Below are 6,319 nucleotides of genomic sequence, written 5' to 3' on the forward strand. Positions count from 1 at the left end.
GCCTCCCTGTTATTCCTATCAGAATAACAGCGTCCCTGTTTCCTCTTGAATTCCTTCGCAGATCGCGGTAGTTAGGTTTGAATCGTGTCAGTAATGGCGTGAGAATCCTGTAAATAACTAATGCAGAAAGGATCAGTGGAGGTGATAACACCAACGTGTTGTCATTTAGGATCACTCTAATGATCGCGTTTAGTGAGATAAAAGCCTTCCTATTCAGCCAATGGTTAACAAAACGTGGCTCTTCGAAGAAGACTTTAGGGATACCTGGAGATTTTGCTGATGGACTGGTGGCACATTAAGGCCTCCTTGCTGTTATGGTTGTGTTGTCGATTTTCTACGTTTTAAATTTATGTTAATGCAAGTCACTTGGATGCTTTGGAAATAGAATAGGGTATAAGTCAAGGTGATAAATGGAAATGGAAACAAATAGGATTTTCTTTCAAACCATGGACAAGGGACTTGAGAAAATGAAAAACAACTGCAACAGAATTTGCTAGAGTAAAACTACCCATTCAAAACCTTTGTGTCATTTGTTCTTATAATAAATATCAGCAACTCCTCACGTTCACTATGTTTTGATGAAGAAACAGTATACAGTAGTTACATTATTTGTGATTCCTTATTGTACTTATATATGAAAATAATACTACTTTAATTAATAGTATTATGAATTATTATTATAACAACCACCACAACTCCTTGATGGGTTCCTTCAACTCTTGGGGGGTCAGTATTGACCACTTTGAAGAAATTTGGTATAGAGTTTTATATAGCTAGGTCTACTTTTAAAAAAAAACATCTTTTTTTTCAGTTTCCAAGTCACGGAGAGTTTGACACAATGATATCACTGGGAAGTTCTAGAAGGCTGCAGGCAACCTGAGATGATCAGAGTTCATGGACCAGAGTTGCCCAGTCCTATTGTGAAAGCTACTAAGCTTTCCTTCCCTTTTGCTCTCCTTATGATGTTATGTGTGATGTCATTCATAGTTAGAACAGGTTGCCAAGCATCTCTTCAGATATCATATTGAGGCATTCAATTGTTTAGATAAGAGACTATTTTGTAGATCTATACTGAATTGAAGTTTTCTCAACAAGCTACAAACCAAAAGCCATCTGTGGTAATAGATTCATTTTTATCTTTATACTCCTTTTTCTGTTCTCCAAGGCACAATATAATAATAACTGTCTCCATAGTTAATTCAATTATGGCAATATGCAGTACATTATCTGCCTCTAGGGAACAAAAAAGCTTCCCGCATCCTTCTCCAACTTGGTAAACCTCCAGCTTGGTGTCCTTCACTTGTGTTGGAACTACAAGACTGGATTTGGGAGATGTAGGTTAAAATATCAAAATGCAACACTTTTGACTGGTTTTTGCGAAGCATAATGATTTATGGAGGCAAAGTAACAGAAAATAGATATTATAAAGTGAAAATATAGTTGGGATCTGCAAACATATGCCTGTGTCTGCATATGTGGTTAAATGTGAAGGTTCTTGATTTTTATCCTTACTCTAGTAAAGGGATAATTTCTGCAATCGTATCTTAAAATTGTTATACTCTTGGTAGTAATCTCAGAAGTAAGACATTGCTTCATTTCTAATGCCTGGCATATATCCATATTACATCCTTTTGCTAAGAAGGAGTCATAAAAGGGAAAGAGATCTTCCATTCTACCACTGATAAAGCAATAAAGAAAGGATAAGGATTATATGCATGAAAAGAAGGACAAAGGATTTAAACTCTTTAGATATAAGATATTTTCAGAGTATAATATGGATGTTATATTTGTGTTTCTGAGCAACAACAATTTTTTTCAATTCAGTAGTATCACTAATGCATCTATGTGCCAATCCTGGCTTATCTGTACACTATGATTCCTATGAGGTCCAGATCTCACTTAGAAAAACTGCAGAGCCTGGCTTCATGTATTTGCTTTCTTTAACAAATGCTCAATTAAGTCATAAAAATTAATAGTTTCATTAGAACAACATAATACATTTGATTTTGATTTTCATTACTGTTTGTTCTGCAGAAAATGGCTATGCAAAGCCAGCCTGTTTAATTAGTTTAGGATTCAGCATGAGGAAAAACTTAGCAAACATATTTATTTCAAAATTAAGTACATGATTAGTCATTCTTTCAGTGAGAAAGATGTTCTTTGATCCTCTTCCAGAGTTAAATGTCTGACACATAAATGTTCTCTGATCAAATGCTCTCTGATTGAACAGTGAAAAATTGTAGGAATATTTTTAAAAGGTCTGCTGGAGCAAATGAAGGACCATTTAGTTCAATATTCTACACACTGACAGAGAGATGATAGCTCTCTTCCACTGAATTTCTTAACAAATAGTATTTATAGTGTGCTGTCTGTGAATCCAGAAGAGAAGCCAGAATTTCTAGGATCCAAATCTAAAAAACTACTGCTCTGAAGAAAATGTAAAATGAGATTACATAGACTTTAAGGAAAGCTGCCAGCTTAAGCAAAAGGCAATCAAAGGAAGTAGACAATAAAGGGGGAAGTAAAAGTAAAGTTTCCTTCAGGTTGGCCTCAGCTATTGAAGATTTCATAGACTTTCTTCACAAAGGTATAGAAATTGTTTGCTATTGAACTGTTTCAGGATTCCCTCTACCCTTCATCTTCCCCAATTTATCATACAATCCTGGGATTTCCTGGTAGACTCCCATCCAAGTTGTTTCCAGGGGCAATCCTGCTTAGTTTTTTAAGATCAGCCTAAATCAAATGTAAACAGATTCTTATAATCCAAGGAAAAAAATCTTAGTATGAATAATTGCTTGAAAAAATGACTGCAGACTGCACTTTACATTCCAGGGACTCTGAATCCAACTTCAAACGATAAGATAACATTTATTGTCATTTTTTTTTACTATGAGTACACTGGCACAAATTAAAAATGAAATTCTGTTGCCTGCTCTCAAAAGAAAGTATATATCTACCCATATACAGACATAACAGACATATTCACATGCCATACACACACACACGTATACGTAATTACGCACATATATATGAATATTAATCGCTGCCCATTTTGAATACATAGCAGAAAGAGGAAACTTGAGAGTTCACAAGGTTGATGCTACATGAAACAAAACTGTGACTGAAGCTGGATGTTCTACTTCAGATGCAATGAAACCTCCTCCCAGACGGTAACAAGGAAAACAGGGCGTGAAGAGGATGTGTACAGCATCCCAGAGAATCCTGCGGACCCAGCTCAAGCATCGCTTATATGCTATGTCCTGGATAGAAGGAAGTGAACTATCAATAATCCTTTTTGCCATCCTCACCACTCTCTGCACCGCCTTCCTGTCTGAAGCAAAGCAAAACTGCAAGCCAACAAGGAGCAAGGGAGGCAGATCTCTTTCAACTGGATTTTAACCATTTTATTTATGTAATAATTCCTCAAAAAAGTCTCTGTAGATAGAGATTATCAAATCAAGCATAATAATATTTCGGTAATGATTCACCATCTTAGCAGCTGCATAATATCTTCATCATATTTTTTTTCTTGATTTATGTCAATAGTTGATAGCTTGTGAGAAAATAATCAAATATTTTGCAAGCAGACAGTCATTGGCTCCATCCACAGGTCTGCAGTACTTTTAAAACTACAGAGAGATTAATGGCACTATTAATATAATTTTCTGTGTTAGACCACTGAAGCTAAAGAAACCAAGAAAATGTATGTGAGGCTTTAATCCTTTTACGGATTCATCATGGGAGAGAAACCAATGAACACATATCATCTGATTTTTTCAAACCTTATTTTTCTAAATTTACTTTCAGTGGATTAATTTTGCTGTTGAAGGAAATCAAATTGGGAACGTTTGAAGACTGGCAAACAAATGCACCGACAATATGAAATTTTGAGTAATGGTACACTTGGTGAAATTGAAAATCCATTATAAAGCCAATCATCTAACTCAAAGGTCACCAGAAAAGGTCCAGCTTTGAAACCAAAAATGAGATATGCAGCTTAATTTCTCTCTATATTGAGCAACTTACAAAAGCTAAGTTGGAGAGTGGAGAGATTCTTCATATATGCTCACTATAAAAGCTTTGAAGCTTTTTTAGCTACATTCCAGTTCTCCATTCTCCATTCATCCTTGATTTTTAGAATTAATCAAGCAGTCCATTTATATTTAGGAGCTATCAAGTGATCCCTCCCTCTCCAGTAATAGAATGATAAGCTTCAGTCATCCCTAAGATGTTGCTATGGAGACTAACTGCCGCCTGGAATCTTCAAAGAAAAATGACTTTGGAGTGAAGATGTCCCTTCCAAATGATCCCTTACAAGAGCTATGAAGACTTTTCACGATGTTCTTCAGCAACCCGCCACCGCCGCCCTCTTCGAAACAGCAACTCGCAACCATGTTTTGTCTCTTGCACATTCTTCACTCCAATTTGTTTGCCGCTTTCACAAGATGAACCCAAATTAAGATTCAAGGTGAGTTGAAAGGGAGGGAAGGAAAAGAAGGAAGGAAGGAGAGAGGGAGAGAGAGAAAGAAAAAGGAAGAAAGAGAAAGAAAGAATGAAAGAAAAGAGAAAGAAAGGGGGAAAAAGAGAAAGGAAAAAAGAAAGGAAAGAAAGAGCATATGCTGCAAAGCAAAGGCCTTGCCTCTAACATTTATTTTTATACTCTCTTAAAGAGGTGTTTTTTGTTACTGGCACTTTCCATGACATCTACTTTGGGAAAAGTAGACTTTTGGGGAGTGTAATCACATCATAATATCAACATTCCAAATATGTGGCCTGTTCAGCCCCCCAAAACCCAACAACCCCTATCTGTATTATTTTCATATTTCAAACAGAGGATCAAAGTTCTGTTTCTTCAAATAGTTAATTAAAATTAAATACTCACGGAATATAACAGGACTACCTTCTAAAGATATGCTTAGTATTTTAGAAGTAAATGTTTAGAATTGGTTGAATTATTTCATATAATCTCATGGGTATGTACCAATAAGTTCGGTTCTTGATGAAATATTTCAGGAATCTATCCACAAAAACTGTTGGCATAGCAATAGTTAAATCAGTCAACATTACTTGTTAGTATTCCTAACACCATAATATTAAGCTGTGTTTTGTAATGTCAATTTTAATCTTTCTAATGAAGAATTCCTGACAAATACTTTGGGCACAGCATCTAAATAGGCTGGGAACCTCCAAACTACCTTTCCAATAAGATTATCTGGAGCAGTTTCTTCCTATATGTAATTTTCTCATTTTTTATTACATATATTAGCACTACAAGACAAATTATAACAAGGCTTTTAAAATAATCTGGTATGTCAGTTGCTGAGATCCAACTGTTGAGAATGCAACAAGCCTTTCATTATATCGTAGAGGAAACATGTATCCATGATAAAAAAGGACTAGGTAAATTCCAATTCTGCACAGGAAACTTCAGCAATTCTCACCCTGCATAGACTTTTAACAGATAAGATTACTGATATTTTTAATTAGTAGGACAAGAACAGAATATCTTGGTTGACATCTCTTATAGTTACATGGACTTGTTCTTGGCTTGCTTTTTTATGGTTGAGAATTTAAAAAAAATTAACATATACCATGGTTATAAAAAAAAGATTTAATTCATACTGAACTATTACGATTTAGAATCAAAGCTTTAAAAATATTTGGGTTATGCCATGGTTATAAGGGAAGATTTAATTCACGAAATAAAGCCCTGAGGGTAAGGAACACCTACATACACTTATAAAATAATTCTAGGACATTTGAGGATTATTTTAACCCAAGTGACCAAGAATGTATGCTATTTTTCTCATATCAAAGAACCATGGAAATTGCTCTACTTTTGAAAGGTTTGTTTTTATTTTTGCCTTAAGTTCTCAGTGTGAATCTAATCTGCCTCCACTTTTAGGCCCAAGTCCAATTCTGTTAAGTAACTTCACCAGTGTAAGATCCAGCTACATTATTTCCATGGAGATATAATATCTTCATCTTAAGGAAGCTGTCATCCAAACTATGAAATTTTATATTGCTAAATTCTACAAAACAAAAACCAAATACCACTGAAAATATATTTTGGTCACTCCTTTGGGGAACAGTAAAAAATATTTAAAAGGAGTTACCATTTGCTACGCAGCATGTTGGGAGAAAGTTGAAGCAAGAAAAATTGGTCACCCTAGAAACCAAACTTAAACAAATCTCAGAATCCAGATAATTTACCAACATCTGTCAGTATTAATGTTACAGTCAAGACAAGATATGAGATGCATAATAAACTGCAGATTTTTTTGCTATTCTTAATCAAGTAAGCAGACTGGAAGTCAGG

Source organism: Vipera berus (genome assembly GCF_964194415.1).
Source record: "Vipera berus genome assembly, chromosome: 1".
NCBI classification, from domain to species: domain Eukaryota; kingdom Metazoa; phylum Chordata; class Lepidosauria; order Squamata; family Viperidae; genus Vipera; species Vipera berus.